The following is a 25,662-nucleotide window of genomic DNA, read 5'->3' on the forward strand; positions in this document are numbered from 1 at the left end:
GCACAGCTTTCTGATACAACAGTGAATGTGCACAACTGCCTGACCCAGCAGTGAATGCGCACAACTGCCTGACCCAGCAGTGAACGTGCACAGTTGCCTGACCCAGCAGTGAACATGCACAGCTGCCTGATGCAGCAGTGAACCTGCAGAGCTGTCTGACCCAGCAGTGACCCTGCACAGCTGCCTGAACCAGCAGTAAACTTGCACAGCAGACTGATCCAGCAGTGAACATGCACAGCTGCCTGACCCAGCAGTGAACGTGCACATCTTCCTGATCCAGCAGTGAACCTACACTGCTGCCTGACCCATCAGTGAGCCTGCACAGTTGCCTGACTCAGCAGTGAACCTGCACATCTGCCTGACACAGCAGTGGACCTGCACAGCTGCCTGACCCAGTAGTGAACCTGCACATCTGTCTGACACAGCAGTGGACCTGCACAGCTGCTTGATCCAGCAGTGAACGTGCACAGCTGTCTGACCCAGCAATGAACCTGCACAGATGCTTGATCCAGCAATGAACCTGCACATCTGCCTGACCCAGCAGTGAACATGCACAGCTTTCTGATACAACAGTGAATGTGCACAACTGCCTGACCCAGCAATGATTGTGCACAGCTGCCTGACCCAGCAGTGAACATGCACAGCTGCCTGATGCAGCAGTGAACCTGCAGAGCTGTAGGACCCAGCAGTGACCCTGCCCAGCTGCCTGTCCCAGCAGTGAACCTGCACAGCTGCTTGATCCAGCAGAGAACCTGCACATCTGCCTGACCCAGCAGTGAACCTGCACAGCTGCCTGACCCAGCAATTAATCTGCAAAGCTGCCTGATCCAGAAATGAATCTGCACAGCTGCCTGGCCCAGCAGTGAACCTGCACAGCTGCCTGTACCAGCAGTGAACCTGCACAGCTGCCAGATCCAGCAGTGAACCTGCACAGCTGCCTGACCCAGCAGTGAATCTGTACAGCTGCCTGACCCTGCAGTGAATTTGCACATCTGCCTGACCCAGCAGTGAACCTGCACAGCTGCCTGAACCAGCAGTGAACCTGCACAGCTGCATGATCCAGCAGTGAACCTGCACATCTGCCTGGCCCAGCAGTGAACGTGCACATCTGCCTGACCCAGCAGTGAACCTGCACAGCTGCATGATCCAGCAGTGAACCTGCACAGCTGCCTGACCCAGCAGTGAACCTGCAGAACTGCTTGACTCAGCAGTGAACCTGCACAGCTGCCTGACCCAGCAGTGAACCTGCAAAGCTGTCTGACCCAACAGTGAACCTGAACATCTGCCTGACCCAGTAGTGAACCTACACATCTGCCAGGCCCAGGAGTGAACCTGCACAGCTGCCTGACCCAGCAGTGAACATGCACAGCTGTCTGACCCAGCAGTAAACCTGCACATCTGCCTGATCCAGCAGTGAACCTGCACAGCTGCCTGACCCAGCAGTGAACATGCACAGCTGCCTGACCCAGCAGTGAACATGCACAGCTGCCTGATCCAGCAGTGAAGCTGCACAGCTGCTTGATCCAGCAGTGAACCTGCACAGCTGCCTGATCCAGCAGTGAAGCTGCACAGCTGCTTGATCCAGCAGTGAACCTGCACATCTGCCTGACCCAGCAGTGAACCTGCACAGCTGCCTGACCCATCAGGTGACCTTCACAGCTGCCTGATCCAGCGGTGAACCTGCACTGATACTTGATGCAGTAGTGAACCTGCATAGCTGCCTGACCCAGTAGTGAACCTGCACATCTGTCTGACCCAGCAGAGACCCTGCACAGCTGCCTGACCCAGCAGTAAACCCGCAAAGCTGCTTGATCCAGCAGTGAACGTGCACAGCTGTCTGACCCAGAAGTGAACGTGCACATCTGCCTGGCCCAGCAGTGACCCTGCCCACCTGCCTGACCCAGCAGTGAATGTGCACATCTGCCTGACCCAGCAGTGAACCTGCACAGCTGCTTGATCCAGCAGTGAACCTGCACAGCTGCCTGATCCAGCAGTGAACCTGCACAGCTGCATGACCCAGCAGTGAACCTGCACAGCCTCTTCGTCCAGCAGTGAACCTGCACAGTTGCCTGACCCAGCAGTGAACATGCACAGTTGCCTGAACCAGCAGTGAACCTGCACTGCTGCCAGTCCCGGTAATTGAACCTGCACAGCTGCCTGACCCAGCAGTGAACATGCACAGCTGCCTGACCCAGCAGTGAACCTGCACAATTGCATGACCCAGCAGTGAACCTGCACAGCCTCTTCGTCCAGCAGTGAACCTGCACAGTTGCCTGAACCAGCAGTGAACATGCACAGCTGCCTGACCCAGCAGTGAACCTGCAAAGCTGCTTGATCCAGCAGTGAACGTGCACAGCTGCCTGGCCCAGCAGTGAGCATGCACAGCTGCCTGACCCAGCAGTGAACCTGCACATCAGCCTGACCCAGCAGTGAATGTGGACAGCTGCCTGACCCAGCAATGAACCTGCACAGATGCTTGATCCAGAAGTGAACGTGCACATCTGCCTGACCCAGCAGTGAACATGCACAGCTGCTTGACCCAGCAGTGAATGTGCACATCTGCCTGACCCAGCAGTGAACCTGCACAATTGCATGACCCAGCAGTGAACCTGCACAACTGCCATACCCAGCAGTGAACCTGAACAGCTGCCTGGCCCAGCAGTGAGCATGCACAGCTGCCTTACCCAGCAGTGAACCTGCACATCTGCCTAAACCAGCAGTGAACCTGCAAAGCTGCTTGATCCAGCAGTGAACCTGCACATCTGCCTGACCAGCACTGACTCTGCACAGCTGCCTGACCCAGCAGTGAACCTGCAAAACTGCTTGACCCAGCAGTGAACCTGCACATCTGCCTAAACCAGCAGTGAACCTGCAAAGCTGCTTGATCCAGCAGTGAACCTGCACATCTGTCTGACCCAGCAGAGACCCTGCACAGCTGCCTGACCCAGCAGTAAACCCGCACACCTTTCTGATACAACCGTGAATGCGCACAACTGCCTGACCCGGCAGTGAACATGCACAGCTGCCTGATGCAGCAGTGAACCTGCAGAGCTGTCTGACCCAGCAGTGACCCTGCACAGCTGCCTGACCCAGCAGTAAACCCGCACACCTTTCTGATACAACCGTGAATGCGCACAACTGCCTGACCCAGCAGTGAACATGCACAGCTGCCTGATGCAGCAGTGAACGTGTACATCTGCCTGACCCAGAAGTGAACCTGCACAGCTGCCTGACCCAGCAGTGAAGCTGCACAGCTGCATGACCCAGCAGTGAACGTGCACATCTGCCTGATCCAGCAGTGAACCTACACTGCTGCCTGACCCAGCAGTGAGCCTGCACAGTTGCCTGACTCAGCAGTGAACCTGCACATCTGCCTGACCCAGCAGTGAACCTGCACAGCTGCCTGACCCAGCAGGTGACCTTCACAGCTGCCTGATCCAGCAGAGACCCTGCACAGCTGCCTGTCCCAGCAATAAACCCGCACACCTTTCTGATACAACAGTGAATGCGCACAACTGCCTGACCCAGCAGTGAACATGCACAGTTGCCTGACTCAGCAGTGAACCTGCACATCTGCCTGACCCAGCAGTGAACCTGCACAGCTGCCTGACCCATCAGGTGACCTTCACAGCTGCCTGATCCAGCAGTGAACCTGCACTGCTGCTTGATGCAGTAGTGAACCTGCACATCTGTCTGACGCAGCAGAGACCCTGCACATCTGCCTGACCCAGCAGTAAACCTGCACAGCTTTCTGATACAACAGTGAATGCGCACAACTGCCTGACCCAGCAGTGAACATGCACAGCTGCCTGACCCAGCAGTAAACCCGCAAAGCTGCTTGATCCAGCAGTGAACGTGCACAGCTGTCTGACCCAGCAATGAACCTGCACAGATGCTTGATCCAGCAATGAACCTGCACAGCTGCCTGATCCAGAAGTGAGCGTGCACATCTGCCTGACCCAGCAGTGAACATGCACAGCTTTCTGATACAAAAGTGAATGTGCACAACTGCCTGACCCAGCAGTGAACAAGCACAGCTGCCTGATGCAGCAGTGAACCTGCAGAGCTGTAGGACCCAGCAGTGACCCTGCCCAGCTGCCTGTCCCAGCAGTGAACCTGCAGAGCTGCTTGATCCAGCAGAGAACCTGCACAGCAGACTGGCCCAGCAGTGAACATGCACAGCTGCCTGATGCAGCAGTGAACCTGCAGAGCTGTAGGACCCAGCAGTGACCCTGCCCAGCTGCCTGTCCCAGCAGTGAACCTGCACAGCTGCTTGATCCAGCAGAGAACCTGCACAGCTGACTGGCCCAGCAGTGAACATGCACAGCTGCCTGACCCAGCAGTGAACCTGCAAAGCTGCTTGATCTAGCAGTGAACGTGCACAGCTGTCAGACCCAGCAGTGAACCTGCACAGCTGCCTGGCCCAGCAGTGACCCTGCCCACCTGCCTGACCCAGCAGTGAATGTGCACATCTGCCTGACCCAGCAGTGAACCTGCACAGCTGCCTGATCCAGCAGTGAAGCTGCACAGCTGCTTGATCCAGCAGTGAACCTGCACATCTGCCTGACCCAGCAGTGAACCTGCACAGCTGCCTGACCCAATAGTGAACCTGCACAGCAGTGAACCCGCAAAGCTGCCTGATCCAGAAGTGAACGTGCACTTCTGCCTGACCCAGCAGTGAACCTGCACAACTGCCTGACCCAGCAGTGAACATGCACAGTTGCCTGACCCAGCAGTGAACATGCACAGCTGCCTGATGCAGCAGTGCACCTGCAGAGCTGTAGGACCCAGCAGTGACCCTGCCCAGCTGCCTGTCCCAGCAGTAAACCTGCACAGCTGTCTGATCCAGCAGTGAACATGCACAGCTGCCTGACCCAGCTGTGAACATGCACAGCTGCCTAATCCAGCAGTGAACGTGCACTGCAGCCTGACCCCGCAGTGAATCTGCCAAGCTGCCTGTCCCAGCAGTGAACCTGCACAGCTGCCTGTCCCAGCAGTGAACCTGCACAGCTGCCTGACCCCGCAGTGATTCTGCCAAGCTGCCTGTCCCAGCAGTGAACCTGCACAGCTGCCTGTCCCAGCAGTGAGCATGCACAGCTGCCTGATCCAGCAGTGAATGTGGACAGCTGTCTGATCCAGCAGTGAACCTGCACAGCTGCCTGATACAGCAGGGAACCTGCACATCTCTCTGACCCAGCAGTGAACCTGCACAGCTGCCTGACCCAGCAGTGAACCTGCAGGGCTGTCTGACCCAGCAATGAACCCGCAAAGCTGCTTGATCCAGCAGTGAACCTGCACAGCTGCCAGTCCCAGTAATTGAACCTGCACAGCTGCTTGATCCAGCAGTGAACCTGCACAGCTGCTTGATCCAGCAGTGAACGTGCACAGCTGCCTGACCCAGCAGTGAACCCGCAAAGCTGCCTGATCCAGAAGTGAACGTGCACTTCTGCCTGACCCAGCAGTGAACCTGCACAATTGCATGACCCAGCAGTGAACCTGCACAACTGCCTGGCCCAGCAGTGAACCTGCACAGCTGCCTGACCCAGCAGTGAACCTGCACATCTGCCTGACCCAGCAGTGAATATGGACAGCTGCCTGACCCGGCAGTGACCCTGCACAGCTGCCTAACCCAGCAATGAACCTGCAAAGCTGCCTGACCCAGCAGTGAACCTGCACAGATGCTTGATCCAGCAATGAACCTGCACAGCTGCCTGATCCAGAAGTGAACGTGCACATCTGCCTGACCCAGCAGTGAACATGCACAGCTTTCTGATACAACAGTGAATGTGCACAACTGCCTGACCCAGCAGTGAACAAGCACAGCTGCCTGATGCAGCAGTGAACCTGCAGAGCTGTAGGACCCAGCAGTGACCCTGCCCAGCTGCCTGTCCCAGCAGTGAACCTGCACAGCTGCTTGATCCAGCAGAGAACCTGCACAGCTGACTGGCCCAGCAGTGAACATGCACAGCTGTCAGACCCAGCAGTGAACCTGCACAGCTGCCTGGCCCAGCTGTGAACATGCACAGCTGCCTGACCCAGCAGTGAACCTGCACATCTGCCTGACCCAGCAGTGAATGTGGACAGCTGCCTGACCCAGCAATGAACCTGCACAGATGCTTGATCCAGAAGTGAATGTGCACATCTGCCTGACCCAGCAGTGAACATGCACAGCTGCTTGACCCAGCAGTGAATGTCCACATCTGCCTGACCCAGAAGTGAACCTGCACAGCTGCCTGACCCAGCAGTGAACCTGCACAGCTTCTTCGTCCAGCAGTGAACCTGCACTGCTGCCAGTCCCAGTAATTGAACATGCACAGCTGCTTGATGCAGCAGTGAACATGCACAGCTACCTGACCCAGCAGCGAACCTGCACAGCTGCCTGGCCCAGCAGTGGACCTGCACGGCTGCCTAATCCAGCAGTGAACATGCACAGGTGCCTGATACAAAAGTGACCCTGCACATCTGCGTGACCCAGCAATAAACCTGCACAGCTGCCTGATACAGAAGTGAACCTGCACATCTGTGTGACGCAGCAGTGAACCAGCACAGCTACCTGACCCAGCAGCGAACCTGCACAGCTGCCTGGCCCAGCAGTGGAGCTGCACAGGTGCCTAATCCAGCAGAGACCCTGCACAGCTGCCTGTCCCAGCAATGAACCCGCACAGCTTTCTGATACAACAGTGAACGTGCACAACTGCCAGAACCAGCGGTGAACCTGCAGAGCTGTCTGACCCAGCAGTGAACGTGTACATCTGCATGGTCCAGCAGTGAACATGCACAGCTGCCTGATACAGCAGTGAACGTGCACAGCTGCCTGACTGAGCAGTGAACCTGCACAACTGCCTGACCCAGCAGAGAACGTGCATGCAGCCTGACGCAGCAGTGAATCTGCACAGCTGCCTGATACAGCAGTGAACGTGCACAGCTGCCTGACCCAGCAGTGAACCTGCACAACTGCCTGACCCAGCAGTGAACGTGCACTGCAGCCTGACGCAGCAGTGAATCTGCACAGCTGTCTGTCCCAGCAGTCAAACTGCACAGCTGCCTGACCCTGCAGTGAACCTGCACAGCTGCCTGACCCAGAAGTGAGCATGCACAGCTGCTTGATCCAACAGTAAAACTGCACAGCTGCCTGATACAGAAGTGAACCTGCACATCTGCCTGAACCAGCAGTGAAACTGCACAGCTGCCGGACCCGATAATTGAAGCTGCACAGCTGCCTGACCCAGCAGTGAACCTGCACCGGTGCCTGGCATTGATAATTGAACTATACAGCTGCCTGACCCAGCAGTGAAACTGCACAGCTGCCTGATACAGAAGTGAACCTGCACAGCTGCCTGACCCAGCAATGAACCAGCACAGCTGCTTGATCCAGCAGTGAACCTGCACATCTGCCTGACCCAGCAGTTAATGTCCACATCTGCCTGACCCAGCAGTGAACCTGCACAACTGCCTGACCCAGCAGTTAATGTGTACATCTGCCTCACCCAGCAGTGCCCCTGCACAACTGCCTGCCCCAGCAGTGAACCTGCACAACTGCCTGACCCAGCAATGAAACTGCACAGCTGCTTGATCCAGCACTAAACCTGCACAACTGCTTGACCCACCAGTGAATGTGCACATCTGCCTGACCCAGCAGAGCACCTGCACAACTGCCTGCCCCAGCAGTGAACCTGCACATCTCCTTGACCCAGCAGTGAATGTGCACATCTGCCTGACCCAGCAGTGAACCTGCACAACTGCCTGACCCAGCAGTGAACCTGCACAGCAGTCTGACCCAGCAGTGAACCTGCACAGCTGCCTGACCCAGCAGTGAACCTGCACAGCTGCCTGACCCAGCAGAGAACCTGCACAGCTGCTTGATCCAGCAGTGAACCTGCACAGCTACCTGCCCCGAGAAATGAACCTGCACAGCTGCTTGACTCAGCAGTGAATGTGCACATCTGCCTGACCCAGCAGTGAACCTGCACAGCTGCATGGACCAGCAGTGAGCATGCACAGCTGCCTGATACAGAAGTGAACCTGCACAGCTGCCTGACCCAGCAGTGAAACTGCACAGCTGCCTGACCAAGCAGTGAACCTGCACATCTGCCTGACCCAGCAGTGAATGTGCACAGCTGCCTGACCCAGCAGTGAACCTGCACTGCTGCGTGATGCAGCAGTGAACATGCACAGGGCCTGACCCAGCAGCGAACCTGCACAGCTGCCTGGCCAGGCAGTGGACCTGCACAGCTGCCTAATACATCAGTGAACATGCACAGCTGCCTGAACCAGAAGTGAACGTGCACAGTTGCCTGACACAGCAGTGAACGAGCACTGCAGCCTGACGCAGCAGTGAATCTGCACAGCTGTCCGTCCCAGCAGTCAGACTGCACAGCTGCCTGACACAGCAGTGAACGAGCACTGCAGCCTGACCCAGCAGAGAACCTGCACAGCTGCCTCACCCAGCAATCAACCAGCACAGCTGCTTGATCCAGCGGTGAAACTGCACAGCTGCCTGATACAGAGGTGAACCTGCACATCTGCCTGACCCAGCAATGAACCTGCACAACTGCCTGACCCAGTAGTGAGCATGCACAGCTGCTTGATCCAGAAGTAAAACTGCACAACTGCCTGACCCAGCAGTGAACCTGCACAGCTGCCTGACACAGCAGTGAACCTGCACAGCTGCCTGACACAGCAGTGAACGAGCACTGCAGCCTGACGCAGCAGTGAATCTGCACAGCTGTCCGTCCCAGCAGTTAAACTGCACAGCTGCTTGACCCAGCAGTGAACCTGCACAGCTGCCTGACCCAGCAATGAACCAGCACAGCTGCTTGACCCAGCAGTGAATGTCCACATCTGCCTGACCCAGCAGTGAACCTGCACAGCTTCTTGATCCAGCAGTGAACCTGCACAGCTGCCTGACCCAGCAGTGAACCTGCACAGCTGCTTGATCCAGCAGTGAACCTGCACAGCTGCCTGATACAGAAGTGAACCTGCACAGCTGCCTGACGCAGCAGTCATTCTACACAGCTGTCTGACCCAGCAGTGAACCTGCACAGCTGTCCGACCCAGCAGTGAACCTGCAGAGCTGTCTGACCCAGAGGTGAACGTGTACATCTGCATGGTCCAGCAGTGAACATGCACAGCTGCCTGATGCAGCAGTGAACGTGCAGAGCTTTCTGATAGACAAGTGAATGCGCACAGCTGCCTGACCCAGCAGTGAACCTGCACAGCTGCCTGACCCAGCAGTGAACGTGCACTGCAGCCCGACGCAGCAGTGAATCTGCACAGCTGCCTGACCCAGCAGTGAACCTGCACAGCTGCCTGACCCGGCAGTGAACCTGCACATCTGCCTGGCCTGATAATTGAACCTGCACAGCTGCTTGATCCTGCAGTGAACATGCACAGCTGCCTGACCCAGCAGTGAACATGCACAGCTGCCTGACGCAGCAGTGAACATGCACAGCTGCCTGACCCAGCAGTGAACGTGCACAGCTGCCTGACCCAGCAGTGAACGTGCACAGCTAGCTGATCCAGCAGTGAACATGCACAGCTGCCTGATTCAGCAGTGAACCTACACAGCTGCCTGACCCAGCAGTGAACCTGCAGGGCTGTCTGACGCAGCAGTGAACATACACAGCTGCCTGACCCAGCAGTGAACGTGCACAGCTACCTGATCCAGCAGTGAACCTGCACAGCTGCCTGACCCAGCAGTGAACCTGCAGGGCTGTCTGACCCAGCAGTGAATGTGCACATCTGCCTGACCCAGCAGTGAACCTGCACAACTGCGTGACCCAGCAGTGAACCTGCACAGCTGCCTAACCCAGCAGTGAACCTGCACAGCTGTCTGTCCCAGCAGTGAACGTGTATATCTGCATGGTCCAGCAGTGAACGGGCACAGCTGCCTAATCCAGCAGTGAACATGCACAGTTGCCTGACCCAGCAGTGAACATGCACAGCTGCCTGACCCAGCAGTGAACGTGCACAGCTGCCTGATTCAGCAGTGAATGTGCACAGCTGTCTGACCCAGCAGTGAATGTGCACATCTGCCTGACCCGGCAGTGAACCTGCACAACTGCCTGACCCAGCAGTGAACCTGCATAACTGCCTGACCCAGCAGTGAACCTGCACATCTGCCTGACCCAGCAGTGAACCTGCACAGCTGCCTGGCCCGATAATTGTACCTGCACAGCTGCTTGACCCAGCAGTGAACCAGCACAACTGCCTGACCCAGCAGTGAACCTGCACAGCTGCCTGACCCAGCAGTGAACCTACACAGCTGCCTGACCCAGCAGTGAATCTGCACAGCTGCTTGGTCCAGCAGTGAACCTGCACAGCTGCCTGATACAGAAGTGAACCTGCACATCTGCCTGACCCAGCAGTGAACCTACACAGCTGCCTGACCCAGCAGTGAACCTGCACAGCTGCCTGACCCAGCATTGAATGTGCACAGCTGCCTGACCTAGCAGTGAATGTGCACAGCTGCCTGACCCAGCAGTGAACGTGCACAGCTGTCTGACCCAGCAGTGAACGTGCACAGCTACCTGATCCAGCAGTGAACATGCACAGCTGCCTCCCTCTTGCCTTCACGTATCTCTGGCATGTTTGAAATGAACCGCCAGAGGAAGTGGTGTCGGCTGGTACATTTACAACATTTAATAGGCACCTGGATTGGCACACGAATCGTAATGGTTCAGAGGGATATGGGCCATCCTGGCGAATGGAGTAATTTAGGATATTTGATTGGCATGGACAGGTTGGGCTCAAGTGTTTGTTTCCCCATGCTGTAAATCTCTATATCTCTAATAATGAGAGGGTCTAACTGTCTGAAAGGGACTGCTGATCTCAACACCCAATTGTTAAGGTTCACATGATGCAATGTAGGAATAAAGAGTTAAAAGAATATAGTTAGATATCAATAGCATAAAGGCAAGTTAGAAAAGAACTTGGGGGGCTGTGGAGTAAAGGGTTAGACTATTATTTTCATCTAGAAATAGCTAATGAGCATGTAAGGATGGATTTATGCCATAATGACATCAGATCACATGGATCTGGGACCTGACACTATTTGAACAGTGTCCTCTCTTATCATATCTTTCATATAATTATGTTCAATAAATCTTGTTAATATTCCCTAACAAGAGTGTAGACCTCAGCTTACTACAGTCATTGGAATAAAGGTTTACATGTGGGTAAATTTCAGCACCTTCTTGTTTCATCCTACTGACTAATGAGGAGGTGAAACCTGAAAACCATGATGGAGCCAGAATTTCTTTCAGTCAAACAAAGAAGAGAAGACCTTCATTAAAACTATAGGTCAAGATGGTGTACGCTCGTGGCTGCAGTTCCACAATCCTCTCTGTCTTTTCAAAGATGGAAAGCATAAAGCAAAGCTCGGAAGTCACACAGCCGGATTGGCGGTGAACGGCAAAAAATAAGAGAGAAACAGAAGTACAAAACGAGAGTGAGACATTGGAAAAATGCACATAAATATTACGAGTTCATCCAATGTAGCCTCAGGCAGAGTTGGCTGGCTGTTATTGACCCTGTTTACATTTAAATTGAAGTTCCATATATCCACTCACCACAGAGAGGCCAGGGTGCAGGGTTTCTTCAATCTTGAGCGTTTTAATAAGCACATCAGTCCTTAGAGGAACTGCCTGGTAAAACTGCAGTTGTATTTTTTAGAGGGGGGAATAGTACATGGTCTGAAGGGACAACTGCTGATCTAATATAACACAAGATAAATAGCATCTACCAAAGGTAGAGTGTTGGAAATGAAATACATGCCTGATAGAGTAACAACATGAAATACTGCCCCAATTAAATGCTGGCCGGGCTGTAAGAACAAGAAAGTGAGCCATTTGAGACTTTCCCGCCAATGTGGATAACACTGGGCTGATAATTACAACAGATTACTCTGTAATTCTATGTTAGAGAGATATACCATCGTTTTCCTTCATCTGTGAGGATTTTGAGTTAGTGCAAATCTCCTGCCTTTTCCCCATGTAAATTGCATCAGTTTAAATAATCACCTTATTCTCTCTGAATGCCTTAGTTGAACCTGCCTCCACCATACTTCCAGGCAATGCATTCCACACCCTAACCACTCACTGTCTTCAAAATGTTTTTTGTCTCATTTCACTTTGCTTCTTTTGTAAAACATTTTAAACCCATGACGCCTAGTTCTCAATCTTTGTACAAACAGAAACTGTTTCTCCCAATCCAGATATTTGAAGACTTCTTTAAAATGTCTTCTTGGCCTTCTTTCTAATGAAAGCAGCAGCATCCTCTCCAATCTATCTTCAATAGCAAAAGATTTTCATATACGAAGCCATTCTTGGAAATCTCTTCTGCACTCTCTGCAATGGTTTCACATCTTTCCTAAAATGTTGCACCTAGCATTGAACACAACACTGGCTAAGGTCTAACTAGTGACATACGTAAGTTCAGCATAACCTCCTTATTCTAGTATTCTATGACCCTATTAATGGAGCCTCGAATATTGATTGCTTTATTAGCAGATCTCTCTCCCAGTTCTTCCAACTTTAATGGCATGTACACTCAGGTATCTGCTCACCCTTGTTAATAGCACCCTTTATTTAATACTGTCTCTCCTTGTGCTTTTTGTAATAAAATACAGTCCTCTGCATTGAACTTCATCTGCCACCCGTCTATCATTCCATCAACCTGTCTATGTTTATTACACTGCAGTTCTCGTGTTTTACAATGCTCCTAAGTTTTGTGTTAACTGCAACTTTGAAATTGTCCCCTATCCACCAAGATCTAGATCATTAATATGTATCAGGAAAAGTGAGGGTTAGATAGGGTGGACAGGGAGAGCCTTTTTCCAAGTATGGTGACGATGAGCACGAGGGGGCATAGCTTTAAATTGAAGGGTGATAGATATAGGACAGATGCCAGAGGTAGTTTCTTTATTCAGAGAGTAGTAAGGGTAAGGAATGTTTTGCCTGCAACCATAGTAGATTCGCCAAGTTTAAGTACATTTAAGTCGTCATTGGACAAGCATATGGACGTACATGGAATAGTGTAGGGCTTCAGATTGGTATGACAGGTCGGCACAACATCGAGGGCTGAAGGGCCTGTACTGCGCTGTAATGTTCCATGTTCTAATACAAATCTCTGGAAAACTCTATTCCAAAGCTTCTTTTAACCTGAAGTACACCCAGTAACCAGTTTCCCATTACTTAGCCGATTTTATATGTTATACTACTGACGTTTTATGACATAAGCTGTAACTCTTCTTAGAGCTCTGTTATGTATCTTTGTATCAAACACCTTCTGGAAATCCATGTGCACCACAGCAATAACGTACCCTCATTACCCGCTCTGAGAGAATCATAGAATCCCTACAGTATGGAAGCGGGCCATTCGGCCCATTGAGTCTACATCCACTCTCTGATGAGCATCCCACCCAGACCTGTCCCCTTACCCTATCTCTGCTTTTCCCATGGTTAATTCCCCCTAGCCTGCACATCCCTGGACACTACGGACAATTTAGCAAGGCCAATCCATCTAACCTGTACATCTTTGGACTGTGGGATTAAACTGTAGCTCCTGGAGGAACCCCACGCTGATGCAGGGAGAATGTGCATTCTCCCATAAATGGTTAGGCAGCATCCAGGGAACAGGAGATTCGACGTTTCGGGCACAGGCCCTTCTTCAGGAATGAGCAGAGAGTGTTCAGCAGGAGAAGATAAAAGGTAGGGAGGAGGGACTTGGAGGAGGGGCGTTGGAAATGTGATAGGTGGAAAGAGGTCAAGGTGAGGGTGATAGATAGGTGGAAAGAGGTCAAGGTGAGGGTGATAGATAGGTGGAAAGAGGTCAAGGTGAGGGTGATAGATAGGTGGAAAGAGGTCAAGGTGAGGGTGATAGATAGGTGGAAAGAGGTCAAGGTGAGGGTGATAGATAGGTGGAAAGAGGTCAAGGTGAGGGTGATAGATAGGTGGAAAGAGGTCAAGGTGAGGGTGATAGATAGGTGGAAAGAGGTCAAGGTGAGGGTGATAGATAGGTGGAAAGAGGTCAAGGTGAGGGTGATAGATAGGTGGTGGGCGCGAGTCTTGCACCTCCTGCGGTTGCAGGGGAGGGTGCCGGGAGTGGAGGTTGGGTTGGTGGGGGGTGTGGGTCTGACGAGGGAGTCACGGAGGGAGTGGTCTTTACGGAATGCTGCTGGGGAGGGGAGGGAAATATATCCTTGGTGCTGGGGTCTGTTTGGAGGTGGCGGAAGTGACGGCGGATGATGCGCTGTACATGGAGATTGGTGGGGTGGTAGGTGAGGACCAGTGGGGTTCTGTCCTGGTGGCGGTTGGAGGGGCGGGGCTCAAGGGCGGAGGAATTTCCATTTCCAACGCCCCTCCTCCAAGTCCCTCCTCCCCACCTTTTATCTTCTCCTGCTGAACACTCTCTGCTCATTCCTGAAGAAGGGCCTGTGCCCGAAACGTCGAATCTCCTGTTCCCTGGATGCTGCCTGACCTGCTGTGCTGTTCCAGCAATATAGTTTCAACTTTGATCTCCAGCATCTGCAGACCTCACTTTCTCCCCATAAATGGTTATCCAAGGTTGGAACCAAACCTTCGGTTCTGATGCAGCAGTGCTAATGACTGCGTCACCGCACTGCCCTTACCTCTTCAAAAACTCCAGAATGTTACTCAGGTATGACTTTTCCTTAAAAAAATCAATGCTGGCTTTTTCAAATTAACCCACATTTTCATATAATTATTAATTCTCTTCTTAATATTTATTTTCAGCAGTTTCCCTGCTGCCAAAGTTATACTAACCAGCTTGCATTGCTGGGTCTACCTTGACAATCTTTTTTGAGTAAGTACATAATATTTGCAATTCTCCAATCCTTCAGCATCACCCTTGAGTCTAGAGAAGATTGAAAATTTATTACCTGTGGACCTGCAATTTGCACTCTCACCTTCTTCACCATCCTTAGGTATACTCCATCCAGTCCTGATACCTTTCAATCGTGTCAACTACTTTATCAATACTACCCCTCTAATGTTTTTAAATACTTCTAGTGACTGAATTTCCTTCTCCGTCACCATGGCCTTGTAGATAAAAACTGGTGCAAAGTATCCATTTAACACCTCAGACATGTCTCTTGACTTCACCTGACGAAGAGGCAACACTCCGAAAGCTTGAGATTTCAAATAAACCTGTTGGGCTATAACCTGGTGCCACCTGACTTTTGACCTTGCCCACCCCAAACCAACACTGGCATCTGCACATCATGTTTTGCCTTTATATGTAAATCCCCTTAACACTCCTTAATTAGCCAGACTCCTCCCTTTCCCAGTTAGTACTCTTTGTCTTGGACATTTTGGTGGCTGCCAGTCTTTTCTAATAATTTCTTGTTGATTTTTGTTACGTTTTCACCTCCCTTCTGTATTCAGCCTTGATTCTCAATTATATTTTCGACTTGACACAAGTCATATACACACTTCTTTAGCTCTTTTGTCATCAGGAATTATAGATAAGTTTACTCAATCTTTCCATTCTGAAGGAATACATCTTGGCCCTGTCTAAACTATCTCCCCTTTGAAAATAACTTAATGTTCAGCCACAGCTTTTCCCACCAAACTGTAGCGCCAGCCTACTGGCCCCGCCCATGTCTTGCCTTGTTAAAGTTAACCTCTTGCCAACTGATTTCTCCTACACTAAACTGACCATTGTAATTCTCTACCACTGTCTTAAACTTGAAGAATCAATGGTCATTGTCCCGAAATATTCCCCTATTGATGTAGCTGGTCCAACACCTTTCTAAGCACCAGGTCAAGCAGTTCCTCCCTGCTTATTGGATAAGGCATATTATCCTGCACAAAATCCTCCTGAACATGGTTTAAGAATGCCCTTACCCGTAACAGTCCCACTATCCCAAACTATATACAAGTAATTAAAGTCCACCACCATAAATACTCTAGGATGTTTGCAGCTCTCTGCAGCTTGTTGCAGATTTGTTCTTCCAGACTTTTCCCACTAGTTAGTGGTTTATACATTACATTGATCAATTCAACTAACTCCCTTTTTGCTCCTTAGCTGACACTGTCCTTGAATGGGAGAAAGTGGGGACTGCAGATGTCAGAGAGTCAGAGTCAAAACACGTGGTGCTGGAAAAGCACAGCAGGTCAGGCAGCATCTGAGGAGCAGGAGAGTTGATGTTTCAGGCATAAGCCCTTTATCAGGAATATAGGGGTGGAGGGGGCTGAGAAAGAAACAGATGTTATGTATCCTTATGTCAAACACCTTCTGGAAATCCATGTGCACTACATCATTACCTTGCCTTCATTGCCTGCTCTTACAGAATCATAGAATCCCTACAGTGTGGAAGCAGGCCATTCGGCCCATCGAGTCCATATCCACTCTCCAAAGAACATTCCACCCAGTCCTGTCCCCTTACCCTATCCTTGCTTTTCCCATGGCTAATCCCACTAGCCTCCTCCCACCTCATCTCAGATCCAGCCCTCCAACTCAGCACCACCCTCTTAAACAGTCCTACTTGTCCATCTTCCTTCCCACCTCTTTGCTCCACCGTCCCCTCTGACCTATCATCATCACTCCCTACCTGCATCTACCTATCGCCAGCCCCACCCTCCCATTTATCTCTCAGCCTCCTTCCGCTCCCCCCACCACTACCCCTAACCTCCCATTCCTGATGAAGGGCTTATGCCCGAAACGTTGACTCTCCTGCTCCTCGGATGCTGCCTGACCTGCTGTGCTTTTCCAGCACCCCACTTTTCAGCACTGTCCTTGAATGCTTTGGAATGGTCTTTTTCTCCAGCACTGCAACGCCATCTTTAATCAAAATCATGATGCCTCCTTCTTTTTACCTTTCTCTGTATTTGTTGTAACCAGGAATGTTTTGGATTCCTGGTTACAACAAATACAGAGAAAGGTAACCAGGATTTGAAATTGGACTTTCAGAACATGACCTGGATCTCTGGGTTAACAGTCCACTGACAATACCACAAAGCCATCGTCTCCTTTGCAATGCACTTGCTACTTTAAAGGTTCTGTTTGCTCATTTTCTACCTGGCTCCCTAAATTCTGATTTCAGGATCACATCCTTCTTCCTAAAAATGTCACTCCTCCCAATGTAGGCCATGGCCTCTGGCTGTCAACTCTCCCCCTAAAGCTTGTACTGCAGCTGTTCTGTGACATTCTTGAATCCCAGTCCAACACTGGCCCCTCCACATCCATCTTGAATCCAGCAGCAGGGAGACAGTAGACCATATTGATGATGACAGAAACTCCAGTCTATTTCCCTAAATAAAGAATCCCCTATCAGTTGTTCCCTTCCATCCTTCCACCTTCCTTCCTATACAGCTGGGCCTCTGTGTTGGCACAGCCTTGGTTCTTGCGGGATTCCTCCTCGGAAGCTTTGACATCTCGGAATATCCAGATTGGAAAACTGGTGAGTGAGCGGGACCCCTGCGGAATCCTGCCCTACCTTCCTGTTTCTCTTGTCCTCTCTGACGGTCACTCATTTCCTAGTTAGCTGCTTCCCCTTCCCCTTCATGATTTTTAGTTCCACTGAAAGTCCACGGGTATAGGTAAGGAATCAGCACAGACTGATTCTGCCTCTGTCCAGAAAATAGTCAGGTACCAATAATAGCTGGGTATGCGACTGAATAAATTTCTTATTATCACAGTCCCTGAGATATCCTGAGATCTTATTTTAGACTCTCTGACCAGGGAAACAGCTTCTCAGCATCTCTGCAGCCGCACTCTTCAAGGGCTGTATGCATTTCAATAAGATCACCTCTCACTCTCATAAACAAGGTAACACAGGTCTATCCACTGGAAGGGGAATACCAATGAGACTCAACTCCTAAAATCAGCAAGGCTGGCCTGCCATTTCCACAAGGGCCAGACACTCTCACAGCTGAGCTGCTGCTGAAAATGAAAAGCAGGCCTCGGAATTTCTGATTGGCTTTGTTTTAACTGATTCCTTACCATTGGGTGTGAAAGTCTCTCTGGCTTTATTTCAGCCAGAGTATTAAAGGTGAAAAGCATGATGAGAGCCATAGAGATCCACAGCACAGAAAAAGGCCTTTCGGCCCATTGTATCTGCTGCAGGCTGAACCTCACCCTGAGATGTACAATTCCCGGCAATCAGGAGGAGGAACTTAGGCTCACTTTTCTCATCCTTCTTAACCCTGGGACAATGAGATCAATTGTCATGCACCGTTCGAGACTTCAGACCAGTGAGAGGACCAAACGTGTGTGAGTACCTCATTCACCATCACACAATAGTGAAACTTGGGCTGTAATTTCTCATCAAACAGTCGTGCCAGTAAGTGTTCTGGTCATATAGAAAGGTCACACCTTTTAACAGAACTACTCAATGTATTATTCCCCTGCACTTTCGAAAAGGCTTGGGTGAGTTTCCCCTGTGTGCTGTGTTTTCAGGCAGGGTATTGTTAGGCCCCTGTATGAGGAAACATGGACAAGCTCCCTTTTCATATTCACCCACCTCCTCTATTGATTACAACAAGGTTAATTTTAAAAGTCTCTCTCTCCCCCTTTTGCCTGACCCGAAATAAACTTACGTTAATTAAACGGAGCCAATTTAACATGGGTCATTTGAATAAACAGAAAGGATGAGTTTATTCTTTCTTAAGCAGGGGATAGGCTAGTAACGCTTCACAGATCAGAAAAAAAGAGATGAATCCAAAAAAAGTAAGTCACAAAAAGATAGACGGATCGGGCTCTGAATTATTCAGATAGCGGTACTGGAGGTAATTGGCAGCAACAATGGAGGGTTGCTAACAGCCAATCAAAAGCAGAAAAAGTGTGTATGGTCTTGATGCTAATGAGTAATGACTCTCGCTGCCACTGGACTGACCTAAGTTCGGGTATTATGTAGTACCAGTTTCTGGAGAGCTCAGTCTTGGTGCTTCAGGATTACTGCACTTGATGTTATGCACTCAAACTACACTAGTTCACTGTACAACCACATCATAGATTCTGACAAATAAAAAACTGTTTTAATTTTTCTTGTTTCGATAAAGAAAGGAAATGTGTATTGCTCATACAGTTGCTTTATGTAAACTGTAAAGTACAATACAGTAAACTCTGTTTACCTTCATTACATCCAATAAAAGTCCTTCCGATTGTAAGTCATAAGCCAGTCAGCACACTTGCTGTGTTTACTAGAAACCAAAACAATACAAATAGAATTATTGTGGGCACATTCTGAAACCTATTTAATTCAGATTACCCCATTCTTCAGAGGTTTTCAAGTTATGTGTTCAAAGACTTCAAAAAAACCTGTAAATGTTTGTGAAGTCTTAAATTACATCAAGTTTACCTTGGATTGATTTGCAGCTTGCTCCTGGAAAGGTTAATATGCTCGGTAATGTGGAGGAGAGTAGTGAGTAACAATGACTTGTTGCAGAGGCTGGAATCTGCTGCTGTGTGCTGCAATCTGTAAATTTTAAGAATGTGGGTTTTTAGGGGCTTACTATGGCCTGATAGAGAAGCAGTTAGCTCAGTTGGCTGGATTGCTGGTTTCCCATACAGAATGATGCTAATGGATTCTGTTCAATTCCTACACCAGCTGAGGTTGTTATGAAGGTTTCTCCTTCTCACTCTTTGCCTCACTATTCTTTATACTTAAAAATGGGTGCAGAAGATGATTTACTTGATCAGCCTTGGACTTAGCATCCAGTTGAGAAGGAAGTCTTTATTTCAAACATTATTTTCTCTATGACGTCCAATTTTGTGTTCGATTTGGCCTATCTCTGAAATTTATGGCTTATGTGGAAGTATCTTATGTGATGGTTGATGAGGAAGTATGCCCAGGCAGTTCTTAGCCCATGGTAGGTGAAACCATAACCAGTGTGGGGCAGAGAATGCCCTTTTGAGGAAGCCTAGCTTGGAGCATATGTAGACCCATGGCTCAAGAAATTACTGTAATGTTTGACTTTTTAACCTAATTTCTTTATATTTTTTCAACATTTATGTTAAGAAGGCTGCAGTGCTCAACATTTTACATGTATTACTTTATTTCTCAATTTATGTACTAAGATTTTGTATCTAAGTACTTTATACCTGAGATGGCACAACATGTGGTGTATTGTACACTTTACACTGTACTCCTGTGTGAGAATTCTGTGGCATTAAGAGGTTATTTTGTCCTTTCTTTTGAAGAGAGATTGTAAGGCAGAGAGACTGAGCTGTCTACCAAGATCACTAGAGTAAACAGCTTGTGAGGCCTTGGTGTTTTTTTTTTAAAGTTGGAACAATGTAAGCAACCTGGATGGGTATGGTCAGCTCTTACAGACCAGGATTCCTAGTTTTCCTCAGCTTTTAAGTTTAGCTTTAAGCAGTTGGTGCTGTGGACTTGAAGACGTAAAGCTATCTTTTCCCTCTCTCAGTTACAGCTGGAATCTGGAGTCTCTCTCTGCTGCTGGGTGACCTGTGAGATGAATTTACTTTTCTGAATCTGCGTTTTTGCCAAAAGGTATGTTTACGGGATGTTAAAATATTGGAGCAGTTACTGCTTTGTAGTAAAATAATTTATTATGCTGTTAAGTTTTCCAATAGAATTTTGTTATTCCGAACTCCTCATTCTTTTGTTGGGTTTTTTAGCGATAGTGTTTGAATAAATGGTGCTTTGCTTAATGTCGAGTAGTTTGACCAATTAAATTGCATCAGGAGTGCAGCATGTTACATCAGCCTTTAGAGTTAGGGTCTGGGCTACCTTCTTAAAATGTTTTGTGGGGGTCTGGTCTGACCCCAAACACTTGTACCCAGTAGTTGAGTATACACAACAATAAAACCTAATTCAAAGGCTAAATCTAATCTAAATCTAAAATATTTAAAGTGGTAGGTATCTTATAATTTTTAAAGGTTTTTGTTTTGCAGCTGTGGAGATCCTCCTACATTTTGCTGTTGCACTTTTGGAGGTGTTTCCCTCTTTTGTAGTTTTAATGAAAGATTCTCACCTTTCTTCCCTGAGGGAAAAAAATAAATTTGCCAGACCAGAATTGCTCATTTTGTTCTGAAATAGTTCAGCTCTTATCTCTTTAAATGACTGGCTTCATGATTTTCCTTGCTCGCTACTCCCAGATTATGTGAGATTTCTCTCTTGGTCACATGTTTTTCTAGCCTTGCCTCCTTACATCCCTGACGTCTGACGGCTGATCTGAATTGTAGCTTATTTGTTAAATTAGTGGAGAATTGAATATGGTGACTTAAAGTCAGAGGTCATGAGGAATGAATTGATGTAAGCATTATTGATGAATTCTTGAAGTTTCTTCATTGCACCAGGGATTTTTAGTTTCGGCTCACACAATCTGGGCGGCACGGTGGCACAGTGGTTGGCACTGCTGCCTCACAGCGCCAGAGACCCGGGTTCAGAAACACTCTCCCAGGCTGTTGCTTTGCAAAGAGTCTGCACCTTTGCTTTGGCACCGCAGATACGTTCCGCTCCAATTGGTGACAGTAAAAGGGACGGCACAAACTAGAAATGAAGCTTTCAAAGATCCAGGTGTCACAACAAGATTTTAGATTCTTTAAAGAATTCGCGTAACTTACTGGACTCTTTCCTTATTCATTATTGACAGGGCTCCTACCTTTCTGTTATGCCCCTGAACAATTGAGCCAAAGAAAGAATTTCATTGAATTCCATCTCTTTGAATTCATCGCTCTTTTTCTGTGTTGTGGTTTGAAGTTTCCATCAGTGTTGAGAGTTGCCCTGGGGCATTTTGGGGTTTTTTTTGTCCTCAGAAAACAGCAATATTTTTGTTCCTTGATGTCTTTAGAGTTACCAGCATGTTTGGCTCACTGGAGCTGCCTTTGCTCGATTAAACCGGTAGATCCCACACTGAACACCATTCTGTTTGAGTCATGGACAATATCTTCGAAGTATGTGGGTTCTTCAGGGCATCCGTGGCCTGTTGAGTGCAACAGTAATAACCCACAGTTCAAACTGAACAAAACAAGGCTTATCTTGTCACAAATTCACAAAACAATTACTATTTTTGGTTATTTATCACATTGAGAAGATAAAGCTCCTCAGATGTAATGCTATCACATCAACTATTTACAAAACAGTAACATCAAATGGCAGTAAGAAAAGATAAAAAATGAATTAAAACAGCACCTATAAGAACATGAGAACTCGAAGCTGGATTAGGCTGTCTGACCCCTGGAACCTGCTCCACTGTTCAATAAGATCACAGCTGGTCTTTCTGGTAAATTCACCCCCACTTACCCATCTGCTCACTGTAACCCTTCATTCCTTTACTGTTCAAAAATCCATCTGTCTTTGCCTTAAACATATTCAGTGAGGTAGCCTCAACTGCTTCACTGGGCAGGGAAGACCTACCAGGGCTTTACATCTCAAAAGATCTTAAAGATGATTAGGTGCTTTCTAGGATAAATAAGATGCAGTTTATTGCATATCTGTGACTAGTTACGTCTTAGAATAGCCCTATAGTATTACACAGACTGTCGAGTGAATCTAATCTTGGGTTGCCTCCCACAAGGTCCGACTTTTCTCTGTCACCCAAGTCCTTATAACACCATTACAGTGGATGGTGCTTATGGTATTCAATTAAATAGTAATCCTTTCAGACCCATACATAACACATGCCACGTCCTATTCGCTCAGAAGGAAACAGCAGAAAACAACTGGCTCATATGGGTCAATTGATTTGGCCACTGATAGGATGGCGAGCAACTTAAAAAACCTTTGCAGCATCCTGGTGTTAAGGAAATGTCCAGGAACGCTACACGATTGATGGAAATTAATCAGAAGTACAACTTATTCTAAAATAAAGGCAATATTCAATGAAGTTGTGTCATTGGTTCATTTGATTGTAGACATGACAGAACGGAAGAGCCCTGTCAATGAGAAGAATATTATTGATTAAAGAAAGATTTCAGTAAATTAAGCAAATGCTGAAATGAATCCAAAATCTTGCAAGATCTTTGAATGCTCCATTTCTGGCTTGCAGTATCCCATTTACTGTCACAAATTAACTTAGATTATAGAAGGATTGAAGGAAACTTTGTGATAAATAAAAGATATCATAATTATTTTTTACTTTGCACTGAATATAAGAATCCTCAGACAAAATACAGTCACAGCTATTATTTGCGAAACAATAGCGGCAACATATTGTAAAAAACCACTTTTATTGCACCTATGAAAACCTTGCATATCAAAAGACTTTATAGGCAGTGAAGTACCTTTCTAAATAATGTAGGAAGTGACATACAGCATGTGTACAGAAAGCTCCCACAAACAGCAATGTGATAAATGAGTAAGCCATTTCTTTCAAACGTGTTGATGCAGGGATAAGTATTGATCATATGATACAAGAGAGAATGAGGAGAAAGTGAAGGCTGCAGATGCTGGGGAGTCAGTGTCAGGAAAGGGTGGTGCTGGGAAAGAGCAGCAGCTCACGCAGCATCCGGGAGGCACAAGAGTCAATGTTTTGGGCAATTCCTGATGAAGAGCTTATGCCCTAAATGTCTACTCTCCTACTTCTTGGATACAGCCTGCTCTGCTGTGCTTTCCCAGCACCACCCTTTTCGACAAGAGAGAATGACTCAGTTTGTCTTTGTAATGAGTGTGATGGGACCTTCTGCATATTCATGAGTAAGGAGATGGGGCTTGTCTTAACATCTCCTCCTAAAGTCAGTTCACTGATAATATAATCTTCTACTACTTGTCCCACTCTGGAGAGGGTCAATGTTGAAGATGCTGTATAAGGTGCTGATCTAATGGGCTGCATTATCCTGCATGGTATCAAGCTTCTTCAGTGTTACTTATCCAGGTAAATGGAGAGTATTCCAACTGACTTAGTTCCTACAGTTGGTGGTTTGGCTTTGGGGAGTCAGGAAGCCAGTTACTCATCACAGAATGTCTAGTTTTTGACCTGCTTTTGTAACCACAGGAGTTGTGCAACTAATCTAGTTCAATTTCTTGTCAATGATAGCTCCCAGGATGTTGATAATTGGGGAATTGGTGATGGTGATATTTTTGAATGTCAAGTATGGGTGGTTGGTTTCACTGTTGTTGGAGATGGTCATTGCCTGGAGCTGATGTGAATGTTACTTTCTACTTATCTACCCAGGCCCAAAATATAATCCAGGTCCTCCTGTAACTGAACTGAGGAATCTGAGTATCTGAGGAATCGCAAATTCTGTTAAACATTGTATCATCATCAGTGAACAGCCCCACTTCTGATCTTATGATGGAGGGAAGTTCATTCTTGAAGCAGCTGAAGGTGGTTGAGCCTTAGACATTACCCTGAGAAACCCATACAGTCCTTGGACTGAGGCGATTGAACTCTAATAACTACAGCCATCTCCTTTTAAGCTGCGTATGCCTCCAGCAAGCAGCGAGGTTAGCCCTTGATTCCTATTGACTGCAGTTTTGTTAGGGCTCCTTGATGCTGCACTCAGTTAGATATAACCTTGACATCAAGGATGCTTACTTGCACTGCACTTCTGCAGTTTGACTCTTCAGTCCACATTTGGATCAAGATTGAAATGTGGTCAAAAGTTGAGTATCCTAGTGAAGCCAAAGCTGCACATCACTGAGCAGTTTATTGCTGAGCAAGTTTCAACAAAAAGAGGAGATGGCCAAAGGTCCTCCCGAGCACAAAGTCATCTCCTGCAGATATGTTTGCATTTTACCTTTCCAGCGATCTCCAAAACAGGGGTTAGAACCTGACTATGAGCCCTGGTATGTGAGCTATCGTGGCGTGATGTCCTATTATGTCAGCTAGTCTGCTGTGCTAGCCATAGTTTCAGAGAAGCCATTAAACACCCTGTACTGCAGTTAAGGAAAGGGGTATGACACTCTGAGTGACACCAGTCAGTCAATGTAGGAAGGAACCAGAGCAAGAGTCAATCTACAAGAATCTCAAAAACAACTGTTTAACTCTCACTGGCAGTGTAGTCAGTTCCACACATTTTACTCTTTACAAACAACTGTGACCAATCTGTGTTGTTTTAACAGTAATGATCTCTTTTTGAACTGACTTATCATTTCCGATCGGTGTAACTGTGCAATGGCTTATTATTTCTTCTCATTTTTAATAATTAATAAACTCACTCTTTTGTTATACCAAGACAGCCTTGGTAAATCGGCTGTTTTTGGAATAGGTTTTATTTGGGTCTAGGAGGAAAATCTCCACAAGAGAGAGGATCCTTTTTCAGTTAGTTCTGCTATGCAGAAAAAAAACTTCAGAGTGTGAGATCTGTCTTGAGATAAACAGTCTACAGATGCGTTCATGTTTTGATTTAAGTTGGATCCAAAATCAGTTGCAAACTGACAACATCATTGTGTGGAAACATGTCTCAACTCCATCATCAAGAATAATTCATCAGAAATGATGTCTGAGTCTGCTGGTGATTGTGGCCATTATATCAATGTGATGTCCCACTTACTGTTTCTCTGCCCACAAGGGAGGAGAGCATTGCAGGTGTACATTTATTAGTTTAAATGGGTTACTACCTCCGCTAAAATAACACAGTGAGTGCATAACAATTCAACAACTGAACTCTGTTAAATCAGCCATATCGAGCCTTTGGTTCACTGTTCAGGATAAACATCTATTATGAAAATTCTGATTACAGGAGAGAAATTATAGCAGATTGATTCACACATCCATCCTAGCATCAGAATGG

This window comes from Chiloscyllium plagiosum, chromosome 28 (assembly GCF_004010195.1).
Source record: "Chiloscyllium plagiosum isolate BGI_BamShark_2017 chromosome 28, ASM401019v2, whole genome shotgun sequence".
NCBI classification, from domain to species: domain Eukaryota; kingdom Metazoa; phylum Chordata; class Chondrichthyes; order Orectolobiformes; family Hemiscylliidae; genus Chiloscyllium; species Chiloscyllium plagiosum.